Below are 18,741 nucleotides of genomic sequence, written 5' to 3'. Positions count from 1 at the left end.
AATGGTCTCCACTGGCTCAGGGTCCATATTTTCTTTTTGGAACTGAAGAACTGTCTGCACTGAAATGAGCTCACAGAATGGGAAGAGGGAGGGCAGGGTGCCTTAGCTGGGCTCTGAAGACAAATAATCCATTCATCCTTTAAGCCATAGGTCGTCTACACTGCAAACCTACCACATACTCAGTCTTTCTTGCCCAAAGAAAGCAGCATCAAAGAAATGGTCAGTTATCTTCTCAACGGAGGCCAGCATCAACCCACTCTCCTTCATGTTGGCCAGGCCAAACCTGGTCATACCCAGGTGTTCACCCTGTGCAAAGGATGATGGTCAACTGTGTCTCAAGTTACTCGAGGAAGTTCAAAACCAAACCAGGAGACATTATCCCAACACTAGAACCAGTAGGAACAGCCAAGCAGCTATTCGTGGCACCACTAAAAGCAGGTGGTTCTTAGTGCAGCTTCATAGCCATTGGGGCTTGATGATCCCAAGGACAAGGAGCCTGTCTCTTGTCAGTTGTGCCCAGATGGTGTGCCACACAGAATTAAAAATCTGAGTTTTAAAAGGGGTGTTGCTTCTCCTTTCCGATGATCATTAAGCTGATACTAGAAACAATTTAGCTAATCCAAGAAACGAGCAAACATACAACAGATCCACACAGGACCGCCACTGTCAATATCTTCTCATGTGAGGGAGGACTTCGTGAAGTCTCCCCTGAGGATTTACAGCCAAGTAATGGCTGTTGGGGTGAGGACAGACATACTCTTCAATGTTGTAAACACTGGTGAGTCCAGTATATTACATGTCCCTCAATCCTACCGCTGCAAGCAGCCCTAATGACAATCATTGGGTCATAAAAATAGGCATTCATTTATTCACTCATTCATTCATTCATTCATTCGTTTATTGGCCTTAAGATAAGAAAGTACAGCATTTCACTCTGGTTTTGAGAAACCCGCCAGAAAGGGATTTTTTTTTTCTTTTTTGATTAGCGCGCCCTGGTGCATTCTATGCAGGTGCCAGTAGGTGGCGGTGTAGCGGGAGGTCTCAAAGCAGCAGGTGAGAATCCTCTCTAGACCGACCTTGGCAGAAGAGGAAGCGGCACGTGCAGCGCTCTACGGTGGCCGAGGGACAGCTGCTGCTCTCTGAGCTCTAAATCCAGAATCGCCCGGGAAGCTGCAGCGACAGTGGCTTCTGTAGTTGGAGCCTGGAGAAGGGCGCCTGGCATCCGGCACCATGGTGAAGGAGCAGTTCCGGGAGACGGATGTAGCTAAGAAAATGTAAGACACGGCTGGGGGGTGGACGCTGGGGTCCCGGGTCCCGGGTCCCAGAGGGTTCCAGGTGAGGGACAGCTGTGAAGAGAGAGAAGAGAAAAGTTCCAGGATGGGATTTCAGATCTTTCGGGGTCCCTGAACTGTGGTGGAGAAAGTGGGATGGACCGAGCAGTGTCAGAACGGGTGTCCTGAGGCAGGACGCCACCTCCCTAGGCCCCGTGCTGACTCCTCTCAGGAACTTTTCCCTGGTACAAGGAGACAGTGTGTGCTGACCCAAGGTTGTCAGTTGTTATGCCTACATCGCGTCCCCAAAGAGACCACTGAAAACCATGGATGTCCAGAATGCAAAAGTAAAGTTTATTTCTGTTACAAGCCGTGAGGCAGGGAACTCATCCCAAACACTCACTTGTAGCTGTGAGGCTGGGAGGAGCTCCCCTTTTTTGTAAGGCTAGCTCTTAAAGTCACAGACCACCTAATTAATTCCCCCTCAACCCCCTTCCCTCTCCCTGAAAGAATTAAACGTTAGAAAGAAGAACGATCACCAGTCTCAGACCCCCCAAACCCTCAGCCTCAGCAGAACGTTAGAAAGAGGAATAAGCACCAGTCTCAGACCCCCAAACCGTTAGCCTCAGCACAAATATTCTTATGATATTTCTTATGGCATCAGCAGAATAATCTTGTGACATTATCTGGGTCTAGCAGAACATCCTGTGGCTATTCTAGGAAGAAAGGCAGCCCCCATGGAAAGTCCCAGTAACTATACTCCCCGTCCCCGGTACTGATTTTTAAACTAGCCAATTATGTATTGCCGTGAATGCTATGCTAATTTTGTGGGTTTTGCCTTTAAAAGATGCCTGCCATTATTGTTCCGGGCTCCTCTCACTGAATAGTGGAGGGGGCCCATTTGTGCAAACAATTAAATAAAGCCTCATGCAGGTTGCATCAACTGGTCTGGAGTCCGGGTTTCTGGGGCATCCACTGGTGAGGGTAGTGCCCTGAGTCTGGGGTCTATCATCTCCAGTTAGTATCAGTTCCTTTTTTCCCAGTCTTTGATCTTTTGTCTGTTCAGAAACTATGTCAGGAGTTTTAAGAGCTGTCTCTGGAGTTGGGATATTTTATGGCCAATTAGCCCACCAGGTGGCTGAACATCCTGACTTTGTAGTTGATATCACCATCTGGGAACCTGAAACTGGCCTGAGTTTTATCTACACTAAGATATCCTGGTTTAAGCTTCTCTTTGTCTGTAGGGAATAGAGTGGGGGTCTTACTGAGGTTTCACATTCCCCCCTTTCTTTGTTCCTGATGGGGCTCAATCATGGGCCCCTAACTACTTCTAACTCAAGGGGTTCTTCTTTACCTTATTCTTCAGGGTTAGCATACAGCTCGAATCCAGTCATGTCTACCGGTGCATACCCTCTCTGCGCCATGAGCTGGATTGTGTATAGTCTTTCCCCCATATATTGGAGAAGTTTATTTATGACATAAGGCCTGAACGTGATGGCCACAAAACAGAGTATTAAGGGCCCTTTGAGGGATGAGACCAGAGTAGTAAGCGAGGGGGACTGGAGTACCAGCACTCCAACCAGCTCTGAGTGCCTTCATGTTCTCTTTTTCTTTTGGCTAACACCTCTCGTACTTTGGCCATTGATTCTTTTAGGACTCCTGAGTGGTCTATGGAAAAACAACACTCTTCCCCTCATGTGGCACATAACCCCTTATCCTTTAAGAAGATAAGATCTAGCCCTCTCCTATTCTGCATAACCACCTCTGCCAGGGAAGATAGGGAGTCCTGGAGGTGCGATATAGAATTTTCTAATTTTTCTATGTCTTCATTGATGGAGAGACGGAGGCTGGAATTATGCTGCTGTTAGTTATTAGGGATGCCACCCTGGTCCCCAGCACTGCCAGGCTAGCTCCCAACAGCACTGATAAGGTAAGGGCTGTAACTGGCTCTCTCTTATAGTGGCCAGGATTGACAGGCTCAATCAAATTATGTATGATATAATTTGATATAACGTATGACAGGAGCACAAGTCTGACTAATAAACAAAACCGTCAGGTTTTATTGAGGACCGCGATATGTGCACATAGAGTCAGTCCGGAAGAACATGCCCACCACATATCCTCTAAGGGCAACAAATAGCCAAACTTATTTCCAAGTGGCTGAGTATAATTGCAGTGAATTTGATATTCTAGTGGGATCCGTCCCACACATAAACACTGGCCCTCTACCTGTTGGAGTGTTAGGGAGGCCTTTGTTTGCCAGCGGCTATTGGTGAAATTATTAAGGCCACTCCACGTAGTTAAAAGGAGATTTATTTAATGGCGTAACTTACAAATTAAGGGATAGGTAGGTCGTGGGGTCGGGGGAAGGTGTATCGCAGTCCAGCGGTGTTCTCTGGAGCTCTGCTTGGCCCACCTCCACCGTCCAGGGTCCCGGAACAGAGAGAGCGCTGGCCCATCCAGATCTCGGGTCTGCAGGCGCCTCCCTTGGCCCTGCCTTGTAGGCGTGACAGTTGCCGAAGTCTCAATGGGGGTTGGAACTTCCAGATCAAAGCTGGAATGGCTACCCACTACATTTCCCCCTTTTTGTCTAGAAATAAGAAAGTTCTAACCTAATACAAGACTATATACAAAGGAATGGTTATCAAATATTGTCCAGGAATAATGAGGGATAATCACCTAGATAAGATGGAACTACAACCAATGCAAACAATATCAAGCAAGAAACACATACTAAAATCCAGAGAAGTATAGAGCATAGGTAAATGGCATGTTACAAAGATCATTCCAAAAGGTGCCCTATCCTAAAGAACCTGAATCTAATACTTAATATGTTCTATCTACTAAGTTGTAACTATAACTGCTAGTCTTCAATCCCATCAAAGACCTGAGAAGGAATATAATGGTACCTGAGAAATGGTAGATGGATGCAAGCAACTTTCAGGAGTCTTGCAAGAGTAGACAGAGACAGCTGGCAGCTGGACAGTCACCTAATGTTTCTCAGCATTGTTGGTGCATTCAAATTGGCTACAGGCCTAAAGTATCTGACAGACCATTTTCAGAATCAGGAATTCTGAAAGACCATCTTACCCTGTCTTGGTAGAGTACAGTGGTCGCTTTCCTTGTGTCCCGCTTGTCCAGAAAGGACAGCATTGCATTTGTACTGTCAGCCATCGAGGCAAGGGCAGTTCTTTGCCCAGTAGGCCATTTTGTGCCAAGAAGACAAACTTCCAAATGGAAATGTCTTAGAAGCCCAACATTCTCTCGGGATCAAATTGGTGCAGCCAGGAGCAATTGTGTCTCACATCAACAGAATTCTAAGTTATTTAAATGCCATATTCTCTAGGTCTATGAAGTGTTTGAAGATTACCTGTCCATCTGACCTATGTATCCGTAAATCTGGATAACCTAACTAACGTAACTATAGAGATGACAAGCATAGGTAACTATAAATCTATAAGTCTTACCTACCGAAATAACCTAAGGACTAAGGCTTCACATGAACAAGGTAAACAGTCTATAAGCAAGTGTATGGTAAAGAACGATGACTTCAAAATTGTGACAATACACAAGATGTTATAACAGAGGTAGGAGTATATAGTGCGATATGCAATATGACAATAATCTTAAATATATATCAATATACCGAATATCCTAAACAGAAGTAGAACATACATAAAGTATGACAGATATAAATTTACATTTGTATCAATATACAAATATTTCAAATAAGAGTAGAAATATATGTACTAGCTCAGTCGGTAGAGCATGAGACTCTTTTTTTTATTTGTATTTTTATTTTGCAATAAAATTCAGTTCTACATATCAGCCACGGATTCCCTTGTTCTCCCCGCTATGGCCCCCCTCACCTTCCCCCCAGCCCACCCCCCATTCCCACCTCCTCCAGGGCAAAGCCTCCCCTGCGGACTGAGATCAACCTGGTAGACTTAGTCCAGGTAGGTCCAGTTCCCTCCTCCCAAGCCGAGCCAAGCGATCCTGCATAGGCCCCAGGTTTCAAACAGTCAACTCAGAGCATGAGACTCTTAATCTCAGGGTCGTAGGTTCGGGCCCCACGTTGGGCACCAGATATTGGTGAAATTATTAAGGCCAATCCACGTAGTTAAAAGATTTATTTAATGGCGTAACTTACAAATTAAGGGATAGGTAGTTCGCAGGGTCTGGGGAAAGTTTATCGCAGTCCAGCGGTGTTCTCTGGAGCTCTGCTTGGCCCACCTCCACCGTCCAGGGTCCCGGAACAGAGAGAGCGCTGGCCCATCCAGATCTCGGGTCTGCAGGCGCCTCCCTTGGCCCTGCCTTGTAGGCGTGACAGTTGCCAAAGTCTCAATGGGGGTTGGAACTTCCAGATCAAAGCTGGAATGGCTACCCACTACAAGCAGCACTGTTGGGGGTCAGCAGTAATGCTGTTTGTCCATTACTGCTACTCCCTCGTAAAAAGGGGTTGTGCATTATAGCAAAGCCAACAGGAAGTTGTTAAATTGGGCCTTGAGGCATTAAGGAGCACAAAGGACTTCTGGAGTAGGGAGAACAATGGATCCTGTCCATCTGCCTGGGAGGAGGTTGGGTCCTCCATAGGGAGTCTATGTGGTTAGATTCCGTGGTGGTATAATCTAGAGGCTTTTCAGTAATGCTGTGTCCCTCAGGCATAGTATGACTTGGCAGCGGAGGGAGGGGGTTGGGTACTGGGTTCAGTATCGTGTTGGGTCTCACTGCTGTTTTTACGGGGGACAAAGTGTGCCGGATAGTGAAAGTGAGTTCGGGATCATGCCCAGAACGGTACAGCCGTAGTCCTCACATTTTCCAGTGGTCCAATCAGCCCTCTTTCCCTCTTCAGTGAACTTAAATATTAAGGAGTTGCAACAACCTCCAGGGGTTACCCAGGGGTGATTGGGGAAGCATTCTTTGTCATAGCAGGGGCCACAGTCCACCCATCCTCTTGCCTTTCTGGCATTTTCCAGTTCCTGGCATATTCCTATCCCCCCAACTCACGGTAATCAAGTCAGTTTTTATCCGTGCCTCCCATCAAATGTATCCAGTTCTTACACAGTCCCAAGTGGCACAGTAGGCTAGCCCTGGGCCCCCACCTTTTTTAACTTGGTCCCGGCTCTGTGAATGTCCAGGGCATACATAAAAGTGTTGGTCCCTAGTTCTCTTTCTCTGGCCAGGAGTAGCACACCTGTACCCAGGGAAAGGTTCCTGGTCGGATGGGTCCCATGCCTCTCTTACCAGATCATAGAGGTCAACATACATGTCCAGGAACCAGGTGTCCTTGGGTTCTCTGGCTGAGGAGCTGGAGTTGGCAATGACACCGGTTTCTGTGTTAACTACCAGCCAAGTCTGGTTCCACGGCACGTGAGGGTTGCTGGAGTGACCCGCCCCCTGGAGGGCTCTCATGAACAGGATGCTTTGGTCCTGGACACGTGTGATCAGGACTTGGTGCTGATAAGCTTTAGGGACATCGAGACTTACCTACATCACATCAGATATGAGCTGACACTGTCCTCCAACTCTACATGGCTGGGATACATTATGTCTTCCAGGGCCAGGGGACTGCACTAGGGAGTGAGGCACAAGCCTAGCCTTGCTGGTTGAGGACAGAGACATAGATCATGGGCACCAGTTTGAGGATAGCTGCCCTGCTCTTTGGGAGTTTCACTGGGTCCCTAGCATTTCTTCTTCCTCGGGCTCTTTGGGACTCATCATGGACTCTATTAACCTTAAGCCATTCAAGTATACAAGTTCACTTTTCTTTATCTACCTGCAGGGACTACAGAGGAGGCACCATCCCAACTCTCCACCTTCACTGAGCAGGAGGAGCAGATGAAAAAAATAGAGAAACTCACCCTCTGGCTAAATAATATGACCTGCGAAAGAAATGAGCTGTGTGAATTCCTTGCCAATTACACCAACAAGGATTTGAACAACAGGTAGTCATTATTCCCAGTTCTCTGCTGACCATCTTAATACCACAGTATCAAGCCCAGGTTTCCTGAGGAACAGGAGGCTGAACATCCAGGATTTCCTGGTGCCTAAACTAAACTTCCTGAGTGCATTCAAGATGCAGAACTTGGAACCTGGGTAGGAGTGAGATAGGGACACAGGCTGTTCTGTTTCCTCCAAATGAAAAGCAGAGCCTGTGGCCTGAACCAGACTGAGGATAGGGACAGTAGTGTGTGAGCTCTCAACATGCATTTCAAGATGCCTTGACAAGTGTTGGCTTGTGGGAGATGCTAGGTCCTGTTAGTTTGTTGTGAGTCTTTGTACTTGACCAGAAGATGATTGTGTCTGAAAGCTCCTAGCAGCAGCTGGGGGGAGGGGCCTCGTCCCATTCATCCATCTCAGTTTGTAGCTGGAAGGCCTGGAGTTCCTCACTGCTTCTTTCTGGTCTTCTGCCTTATACTCTGAAATAGTGACACCTCCCTATATTTATTGGGGATTTTGATTGCATGTGGTGTGTATGTTTGTTTGTGTGTGTGTGTGTGTGTGTGTGTGTGTGTGTGTGTGTGTGTATGTGTGTGTCTGTCTGTCTGTCTGTATGTGTGTATGTTTGTGTGTGTGTCTTTGTGGGTCTATGTGCTCCTGAGTGTCTGGGCTCTGTGGTATGGTCTGTGGATTTTACACAGTTTCCAACAGATGGCACTGCTGAGGCTAGGGAAGCCCACTTTGAGCAGCACGCCTCTTGTGCACTGTGCTCATCTTGGTGCAACACTGGAATCCCCTGTAGAGCTTATAAAGCCATCCTGAAGTTGGGACTCCTCTCTGGAAATTCTCATTGTGTGCTCTGGTCCTCTGAGCAGCAATAGACACCAAATATGTGAATCCCTGTTATGAAGACAGGAGAAATGTCATCATAGGTTTCTGGTGGGCCCAGATATGTGGCACAGACTCCTGGGAACTTTTTGGAGAGCTAGTCTATAGCTCTAGGCCCACTGAGGGAGCTCATGTAGCCCTGACACCACTCTTTGGACCAGCTGCATCTTCTGGCTGGGGGACAGGATAGGGAATTTAGTAAGCACCAGGAGGTCCCAATGTGTAAGTGCCAGGCTGTGGCATATTGGGCTGGGGTAGTCCATGACCTAGCTTCATTCATGTGATCCTGTGGCCTTGTTCATGAGATTCTTTTCTCCTTGGGCCATGCCTTACCACAGGTTGAATTTTGAGCTTGAAATGCTCAAATTGAGCATAAGCAGGTGATGTCTGACCTGCAGAAATTGCCCATAGAGATCAGTGATGCCTTGAACAAGTGCAAGGGGCTGATTAAGGAGACAGAATCCTTCAGGTAAGTGCCTGATTTATCTTGAGAGGAACTGTCTCTGCCCTTATTTGTCCTTGACCCAAAGTGAGGGCTCTGGATCCAGCCTGTCTGCCTCTTAGCAAGCAGCCTGCCTTGTGGCCCTTGGACTTGTGCCTCTTTGACTCAGTTTTGCTAAGTGTGGAAAAACACTGAGGCCCTCCCATCATTGTCCTGCCAGCCTCGGGAGCCCTTAGAAAACTGGTTTGCACCATGAAGGGGATGTCTGGCACCCAGGTCCTCTGGGCACTGGCAGGGGCTTCACAGAACTGATTTCCATGGGACCTGTAGACAGAATTTATTCCTGTTAGGACTTCTGCCCTTTTTCCGAGAGTGTTTGCTCTCTACCTGCTGCTGATTTCCCAGTAAAATGAACAGTTAAGTACAGGTGTGCACTGCACCCTGTTCTCAGAGGCACAGGATCCCTTATGGCATCAGGGTTTTCAGAAGTACTTTGAATCTTTCTGGAATTTGATTATTCTCTGGATTTGGCCTGCATCTAAGTGATGCTGGCTTGGCTACTGAGAGCTCCATTCTTGGGCTGTCTGGGGTGTCTGAGACTTATCAAGGCTGGTGGTACTTGGAGGTAGGGAAGGCAAATGGAGGTTCTCTGGGGCTCACCATATTTTGGTGGTTGTTCAGTTACATCCACGGCTGGGTCCTATGAGATTGGACTCAGCTAAAGAAGAATGTACATGTATTGAGCCTGAAGAACAGCCTGCTGTGGAAGGAGCAGATTGAACTGCAAGAGTCCTGTGAGGAGCTGAAGAGGCTCTTGATGGAGGCCCATGAGATGATCAGTGACTCTTCTGCTGAGCAGCAGCAGGTAGGCTGTGGCAGTGGGGGCAGGTGCCCACCTGTCCAACCATAAACATAGAGACACCCAAATAACCACCCACCCACCCATCTAAACTCCCACCTACATACCATCTAATTGTTGATTTCTGTGATCATTACCAAGTCTTTCTAGAGAGTTAGCCTCTTTCAAGAATCTGGATAATTGTCAAGCAAACCCTCCTGCTCTGCTAGAAGCTGCAGTACATTCAGAGAGATGGGTCAGTCACATAACACACACCTACATGTCATTATGATCAGAGGGCTACTGCTATGGATGATTGATTGATAAATAAAGCACTGATAGGCCAGTAGCCAGGCAGGAAGTATAGGCGGGACTAGCAGAGAGGAGAATTGAGAGAACAGGAAGGCACAGAGGAGGAGCCACCAGCCTATCATCCAGGTAGCAGCATGTAAAGGCAGCAGGTAAAGCCATGGAACACGTGGCAACATATAGATTAACAGGAATGGGCTGAGTATAAGAGTAAGAGCTAGACAATTGTAGTCCTGAGCTAATGGCCAAGCAGTTTAAATAATATAAGCATCTGTATGTTTATTTTATAAGTGGGCTAAGGGACTGCGGAGCATTGCAGGACCCAGAGAGAAAAACTCTAGCTACAAAATGGCACCCAATGTGGGGCAAGAGTTTCCACCTAAAACCTGAGAAAAAAGATTCTAAAACAGAGGTAAAAATAGTTTCCTAGTTGTCTCTCATGTTAAAGGCAGCCTGCGTGTTTGAACTACTCTCTGGTGGGTTAGTGGTGTGCGTGCAGTATTGACTATGTTACACAGAGATGTCTCCAAGCTGCACACTATGCTGTGTGTTGGATATAGTTTTTGCTAGTTAAGAAAAAAAAAAGAGGTTTCTGGGCTACACGCTGCTTTGATAAAAGCATAGGCCCACTACTTCTGATAGTTGATGGTTCACATAACTCCAAACTCAGAGCTGGCGGTAAATTGTACCACCACCATGTTGGGAAGCTGAGGTGGGCGGAGCCATCAGCCACAGCACAGTTTCAGTCTTACAAATGCTGCAGTTTGAAACAATAGATTCACAATAAGACAGATTCAGGTGGAACAAGACTTTAAAGGCTTTACAATGTGTAAAAATGTACATAGGCTTGGAAGAAAGAAAAAATATATATATACAGTTATATAAAGAAATAGGTAGTTTTTAAATAAAGTCTTTAAAGAGACAGTAAAGGTAGTATAAAAAATAAGCCATTTAAAGATGGATATTACACAGAGAATCTTTATTGTGTTATCTTTGGGATTTTTAACTGCATGAAAACATTTGATCGTAAAAGCTGTTGAGTTAAACAAATATGTATATTTTAAAGGTACCTTGATTTCAAAATTTGGATGTAAGAAAATTTTGCTTTGGAAAGGAGGCTCTGCTTTTGTTTCCACAGAAAGCCAGAAGCTATGGATTTGTTCCAGATTAAGATACATCAGGTTTGACCAGCCAAGACCCCCTGAAAGGTCTCTGATGACACCATGGCCCAGATGATCCAACATCCAAAATGGTTTCAAGGCAACTGGCTTAGACAATAAACCCTCACAGACTACTCCATAATCCTAAAATTTTCTTTATGTCCCCATGAGATACAGCGCCCCCCTCCAGCAGGAGGTAGTAAGAAAAACTACGCACAAATTCCCAAATATTCCAAGCTGGCATTAGAGATGGAATTGGCTCACTCCTTCTCTAAACCCAAACATACTACTAAAAAAAAATGTTAAGGAATTCCTTTGTCCCATATCAGAAGAGCCCTCTGATGTAGGACAGAGAAAAACCAATATTTTTATTTAAATCAGATTGATTATAAATGTGATCTCTTTCTAAAGAAAAAAGGGATATGATATAGATATGATAGGATAAAAGGGTAAATTATTGAATCTACTTTTAAAGAGCAACTTGCTTAAAATGTTTTACATTGCTATGGATTTCAGTTTATTGATACAAGTTTAAACTTAAATTTGTTATACTGTATAAAGATTTCTATTCTCGTTTGAGGTATTATGTTTATGTAACTCATTTAGATTGTAATGGATAATTAAGAAATACAGATTAATAATTAGTGTTCTATGATAGTCACACTTGTAACATGTTAGTTAAGTTTTCTAGGCATACATAGATATATTTCAGATAGATAGGTAATCTTCAAATACTTCAAAGACCTACAGAATATGGCATTTAAAATATTTTTCAAAATTTAGACTTTCTGGACAATGAGACATGTCTGCTCCTGGCAGCAATAATTTACTTCAGAGAGGAGGATGGGCATCAAAACCACTCCATGTGGAGTTTATCTTCACGTTGGCAAAAAAAAAAAAAAGTCATTTGGGCAAGAAACTGTTCTTGCCTGGAATGCTTGATCAACTGGACATGCAGGACCCATAGGAAGGTGACCACTGAACTTTGCTTGGTGAAATGGTCCTTCAGGTTCCTGCTTACCAGAGGAAACTGCCAGACATTCTACAGGACACAGAGAGAAATGACTGGGAGACTCTAGGCGTGTGGGCTGAAGTGGGTGCCCCAACTTTACAAAGGAACATTAGGTGACTGTCCACTCTTCCAGCTGTCTCTGTCTACCCTTCAAGACTCCCAAAAGTTACTTGTGTCCTTCTTCTGTTTCTCAGATAATATTATATCCTTCTGGGGCCTTTGATGTAGTTGAAGCTAGATAGTTACAATTTTCCTTTGTTATGATAACAGATAAGGTAAATATAAAACCTTAGACTCACAAATATAAGATAGATATGTTCTTTAATATTGTAACTATAATTCTTGCTAGATAATTGTTTTGTTATATGTAATTTTACTATGTTAAAGTTAAAACCTTCCTTTTTGAAAATAAAGAAAAAGGGGAAGTGCTGTGGATGATTGATTGATAAATAAAGCACTGATTGGCCAGTAGCCAGGCAGGAAGTATAGGTGGGAATAGCAGAGAGGAGAATTGAGAGAACAGGAAGGTGCAGAAGAGGAGCCACCAGCCTGCAGTCCAGGTAGCAGCATGTAAAGGCAACAAGTAAAGCCATGGAACACGTGGCAACATATAGATTAACAGAAATGGGCTGCATATAAGAGTAAGAGCTAGACAATGGTAGACTTGAGCTAATGGCCAAGCAGTTTAAATAATATAAGCATCTGTATGTTTATTTTATAAGTGGGCTATGGGATTTCGGGGATTGGTGGGACCAAGAGAGAAAAACTCTAACTACAGGCTACTATGCAGGGAGCTACTTAGGGAACAGCACAAAGCTTTCATTGATGATGTCAGTGGCCTGTGGCTCATTTGCTTTGCAAGGGTCATATGAGATCACAGGGAGGAATCAGCCTTCAAGGACTAGAGCCCAGTGCCTGTGCCAAGTGAGGGGTTCTCATTGTCAACGTTTTGGGTGGCTTGTGGTCTTCTCCTTTCTTCCTGCATCCCAATGTGTTCTCTTCCTTTTGCCAAGCTCTTGGTCATAGTGACAGAAGCCTGAGTACCACCTTGTCAGTCCTTTTTCTGGGCATGGTGCTGGACAGTTCTCCGGGAGCATCCTGGAGCTTCCAGTCTGGAGCTGCCTGGATGACCATAGATTTGGGTGGACTTTGACAGGCTGAGGGTTGGTGTGACAGATTTGAAGCTTCAAGTTAACATGTTCTCCAATCTCATCAACATAGTCTGACTAACTTGTGTGTTCCCCTAGGAAGTTTTAGGCCCAAAGGGATGGATTGCCATATTGTGAGTCTCAGTTGAAACACCTGATGTGCATAGTCTAAATTCAGCTGTTTATTCAGCATGACGTCCTCTTCACTTTTTTCTTCTCACTTCTGATTTCTGTGGTCTGTGTATGATCTATGCAGCCGTGTGTAAATGTGTACATTGGTGGGTGTGTTCAGAGACTACATAATGAAATCCCGTGTTGTCATCTGTTGCTCACTCCCTTATTCCCTGGAGCTCAGGTCTTTCTCTGAACCTGATATTTTCTCTTTGGGCTAATCTGGCTGTCCAGCACTCTTGGGATCTCCTGTCCTCCAAGGTAGACCTTCTGTCTTGTTTATTCTCATCCAATTCCTACAAGTTTCAATTGCTCAGAAAAAGGAAGGATGTAGTAGCTTTCTCTTTCTTCATTTACTTTTATTGTTTTGATGTTAATGTGGTTTCTAATAAATAACAAAAATCAAACAATACAGATGTTTTAAAAATAAACAGTAGGCACAGAGCTAAAACCACAGGAAATGCCTGGTTTGTCTCATTGACTTCACAACACAGAATCCCACAGTGCATCTTCTTGTTGACATTGTGTTTTGACTACATCATGTGCATGGCTGTATCTTAGAACATTTCCCTCTCATAGCTGTGTAGAGTGCTGCATTCTTGAAAAGCTGTGTAGGTCACTTCACTGGCCTCTTTCTGACTGACATTGGGGCTATTTTCATATCACATGCACTGCAACCTGTTACAAACTTCCTGGGTTTTGACCATGGGTCACTTTCTTTCTCTTGAACTAGGCAGGGTCTTCTGTGTAGGAGCCAGGGGAGGTTTAGTGAAGAGACTGCGATGGATCAACTTGGAAGCCATGTGATCAGTGAGTCTTGGGATAGATAAAGCTCATGAAAGTAAAAGTAAGTGCAGGCCAGGGTAGCAGAGCCTGGCTGAGTCTAAGAGCCTTGTAGACAGCAGAGTGGACCCACTCCCTCCCCCTGCAGAAGACTTTCTGAAAGGCAGCCTTTTCTACCTGGACATTCTGGGATCAGAAGTGTGTGTGTGTGTGTGTGTGTGTGTGTGTGTGTGTGTGTGTGTGTGTGTGTGTGTGTGCTGTGTGTGTGTGCTTGTGCTGTGTGTATGCTCTGTGATGCATTTCTGTACATCTCTGTTTGTGTGTGTGGACCTATATGTGTGTTTTTGTGTGTCTCTGTGTGTGTCTGCTGCCTCTGTGTATCATGCTGTATGCATGATAGTGTCATTTTGTGTGTGTGTGTGTGTGTGTGTGTGCATGTGTGCTCATGTGTGATTGTCTGTGTCCATGGTTCCTGCATGTATAGGTTTAAGTGCTGGTGTGTGTATGTTTGTGTGTATGGATGCTTATATGTGCAAGTATGTGTTTGGATGCATCAATATGTTCACTTTTTTGTGTATGAAGCATCTTTAATGATAATAGAGTCCAAGTTTGTTGAAAAAGTACTTTGCACACTCACTTTGCATCCATCTAATATTGTATGCTGCTGCCCATCTTTCCACATGTCCACTTTGCTCTCTAGGACAAAAAGGACACAAAACTACTCTAAGTCAATGGTTTTCAGGTAATTGTAGAGGGAATAATATTTATCTACAAGAAAAGTCTTTGGAGGATACCAAAGAAATATAGTACAGGAAGATGAGGAGGAAGCTTCTGTGGCAATCAAGGTGTCTGAGAGGCAAGGTAGGCTGACTGAAGATTTCTGTCCCTTCTCTGCTCTGCATGAATGGTGACTGCACACTCAGTGGTCATTGGCTCACTGTGTCTTCTGGTGCCCTGTCTTGTCCTCATCCACATTGCCTGCTACCACTTTCTTTCCACCTTTGCCTAACTTTTCTCAGTTATCATTTTCCTTAAAGGTAGGACTGGATGTTATTTGTTGAGGGATTCTGACTTACGATGTGGTTCTAGCTGCATCTGAGTTCATCAGAAATTCCCTAGCCATGCTGTGGTGTGAGAATGGGGCTGTCTCAGTACACACCCTAGGCTCGTGATGGTCTAAAGCACTCACCACATGCTGTAGCACTCAGTAACTGCTTTTCTTCAAAGTTCTTCATTTTGAGTTAAAATCAGCCTCATGGAGGGTTGGGAGCAATGAGGACTCTCAGACATTGCTGGTGGTATAACATAATATAGCACAGTGAGAAGCCACAGACTCTTCTTCAGAAAGTTAAACTGAAGTTCACAGGTGAACCAGTGATTCCAGAATACGAAGTAGGTGTCCAAGGAGAAGCTAGGGGACATTAGTGTTGTAGTAGCATTCCTCAGAGTAGCCTAAAAGTAGAAACTATCTAGATGTCCATCATTCGCTGAGTGAAAAAGTACAATGTGATTGAGCCCTTCCATGAATTATTGTTCAGCACAAAATAATACATGCAATCATTTGGCCCTGATATAGTCAGCCTTTTGTTGCTCAAAGAAATCCTTGACACAATCGCCTTACCAGGAGGAATTGTTGATTTTGACTCCTTGTTGTGGCAATTTTCTAGGTTCCTGGGCTCTTGGGTTTTCTTGTTTCCTGAGCTCGTTTGCTCTGACATGAGGCAGCCTGTGGTAAAGGGAGCTTCTTTTGGGGAAGTTGCTCACCTTGGGGCCAAGTGGGAATTAGTGAATAAGACCAGTGAGCTGGTCCAGTTGTCCTCTGCTGGGGAACATTCCTATACTGCACAGCCTGGGGAACTTCCTAAGCAGGGTTGGCTAACCAACCAGTACCCCAGAGGTCCATATGTCTGTGCATTAGGGTCACAGGATAGGCACTTCAATGATTGAGCTGCCTGTTTCTCATGGCCACTGTATTCTTCTCTCATCCTACAAAAGTAAATATTCTTCTCAATAGTATCCCTGGTGATTGTTCCTTATATTAACATTAGCTGGGAAATTAAACATGTTACTGCATTAAAGTGTGCTTGTATGTGTGCACACATGTACTTGTGTGTGTTCATGAGTTTGTTTGCATGTGAGTGAGAGACCCTCCACTGAGAACACAGTCTTCTATTAAACAGGAGCAAGAGAGCCTGGATGAAAGACTAAAGGACCTGTTGAAGCAGGAGGAGCTGGTAACCCAGCAAAAGGACATGGCAGAAAAGATGCAACATCACTTCAACGTCTCTGAGATAAGGTAGGAGCACAAGCTTGGTGGAGCAGTTAGAACCATGTAGGTCACCTGTACCTGGATTTCTGTCCTTTGGGGGATTATTCCAATCTGGATGGCTCTCAGCCAGAGCCAGGGAAAGAACACCTAAGGGTATTGTGCTGGCTCAGTCAATGAGAACTTCTCCAGAAAACACTATGTTTGATTGATCCTTTGTGTTTCTGGGGAGTGTGTATCCCTTATTCCTTTCTGAGCTCTCTGGTATCTTCTCAGTACCTTGTCCCCTGTGTCTCCCCACAAATCTCCTTATGGCAGTCCTCAACCTAGCAGGAGGAGGGTTAGTTGTGGAGGACAGTGTGTGCTCCTGCCACTTTATTTTCCTTCCAGAACATCACCTTTAAAGAGAAGTTCCTACCTTTGGACAGATCTGCATGCAGCACACTCCTGCAGACTACAGGTTCTCTGCAGTGTGCATCTGTTTCCTGTGAAAAGATTTTTCTGTTAAAAGAAGATTTAGGGGTTGAGGAGTTGAACCTAGGCAGGTTTGTATACTGAAGGAATAATCAGATCCTTCACTGCTTTTACTTTGTAGGATCTCCTAGATGGTCTACATTCAATTTCCCAGGCTGCTCACATTCACCTGGTATCTAATCAAGGCCATGAATTTTCTGACAGTTTAATGTCGATGGCTTTGGCAAGCTGACTGAGCCCTCAGCCCTCTCTAGGTGGAGGGAAATCTGTCATGGAAGACGGTTGATGTCAAGCTGTTCCTGACAGACTACAAAAAAAAACATAATTTTCATTCTCCATGCCAGTGTTGAAGCTGACTCCATGTCCTGCACAAGCGTTGCTGAAGACAATGCACCACAGAGATCTCCACTGTCCCTCATTCCCTGGGTGAGACACTTTTTCCTGCATATTTAAAATCAGTGGGTATGTCTCCATTTCTCAGCCTCAAATGAATTGCCTTGTCCTGAGAAAGGATTTATAGAAGACATCTGAGTCATCTTTGATGTTTTTTGGTATTCAGATGCTGCCCACATATTTGTGGAATCTCTAATAAGCACACAAGTGTCTGTATGCTGAAAGAATCAAATAGTGACCAAGACATTACAGGATCAGCAGTGGGTGATAATTTATCAAAAGCTTCCCAGAGGGACACAAAGAATGCTCTAGAAAATCTCTCATTCTTAGTCTCAGTAAGGGCTTGGCCTACAAAGCCTGCAGGAGGCATGGCTACAGTAGCTTTGAAAAAGGCTTTCACATTCGCTGACTGCCTTCCTACCATGTTTCCAAGGCCAGTCACAGGCTGTAGGTCTGTGCTGCTAAAAGTGCAGCAAGAGAATGCTGCTGGCCTTAATTGTTTTTGTTTTTGTTTTTGGTTGGGTTTTGTTTGCTTTGGGATTTCTTGTTATAGATTGAGATTTTGATATTTATTTTTTCTTTCTTTTGATCTTGTAGTTTTTTGGGTATTTTGATAAGGCTGTTCACTGTTTATATTGACTTCTCCCTTTAAGCCCCTATTGAGTAATATTACTGTGTTTTTATTAATAATAAAGTGATTTTGAACTTTTCTGTCTTAGAACCTATTTCTTTGGTCAGGTGTGTTGTCTCACTCCAGTACCCCAAAACCTCCTGTAACACCAGAACTCTTGTGTGCCCAGCTTGGGCTACAGAGTGGGTTCCCAGGCAGCCAGGGCTACACAGAGCTTTGGATGTGGATGGTGTTGTCAACTCCGTGGATTCCCATTGCATGATGGAAAAAGTATCCATACTTCATCCTTGTGGACATATATTTAGCTATCTCTAACTATAGCATTCTGTATACCCACTTCATGATGTGATCATGTGCACCACATTCATGAGAAATACAACAGTGTTGCTGTAAAGCCTCTCAGGAAATGAGAACATTTACTAAAGGAGTATGAAAGAAATCCATGGCCTGCTTGCCACCTGGAGCCATGATGATGTCCCTGCCTGGTCTGCTGCTAAGGGCCATGTCCTGTCCATGGCCCTGACACAGCTGTGGGAGTCTGTGTTGATACCCATGCATCATCCTCTACCACTGAGGGCCTGGCAGCCACCTGCAGTCTTGGACACCACCTGTGACCATGTTAGTGTCAAAGGGATATGCCCCAAAGGGGACATATGTGTCTTAGAAGCCTGTGCTGCCCCCTAGGACCATAATGACATCAGGGCTGGAGCTATTACCGAGGGTCATGTCTGGGTCTATGGCCCTGCTGCAGCCAGGGTCTGTGTTGATATCTCAGGCATCTGTTGTCTTCAAAGATTCTTGGAATTTGGGCTACCACCATGGGTCATGGTACTAGTGGGTCCCTGCCAATTTGTGTGACCTTCATTGCCAACCAGAGCCATGGTGATATCCAGCCCTGGACTACAAATTTGGAACATGTCTGGGTCCATGCTGCAAACACAGCCAGGATCATTGTTCATATCCACAGCCTGTTGACCACCAAGGGTCACACAGAGGTACGTAGGGGTCTGGGCTC

At 44.9% G+C, this 18,741-nt stretch overlaps 1 long non-coding RNA gene across 3 annotated transcripts; it reads left to right on the top strand.

Moving 5' to 3' along the window:
• The first annotated feature begins 1,110 nt into the window (after positions 1-1,110).
• Positions 1,111-17,804, top strand: LOC128107670 (uncharacterized). Of its 3 annotated transcripts, XR_008217185.1 has the most exons (5): positions 1,111-1,274; positions 7,054-7,216; positions 14,663-14,823; positions 16,143-16,258; positions 16,824-17,804. It is a non-coding gene; the product is annotated as an uncharacterized LOC128107670 (long non-coding RNA). The 3 variants fall into 3 exon arrangements; XR_008217184.1 differs by having other exon boundaries at positions 14,705-16,258; XR_008217183.1 differs by having other exon boundaries at positions 14,663-16,258.
• The last annotated feature ends 937 nt before the right edge of the window (positions 17,805-18,741 follow it).

The sequence above is a fragment of the Peromyscus californicus genome, unplaced genomic scaffold (genome assembly GCF_007827085.1).
Source record: "Peromyscus californicus insignis strain IS unplaced genomic scaffold, ASM782708v3 Scaffold_12__1_contigs__length_115047231, whole genome shotgun sequence".
NCBI lineage: Eukaryota > Metazoa > Chordata > Mammalia > Rodentia > Cricetidae > Peromyscus > Peromyscus californicus.
This window is presented reverse-complemented; position numbering and strand designations above follow the sequence as displayed.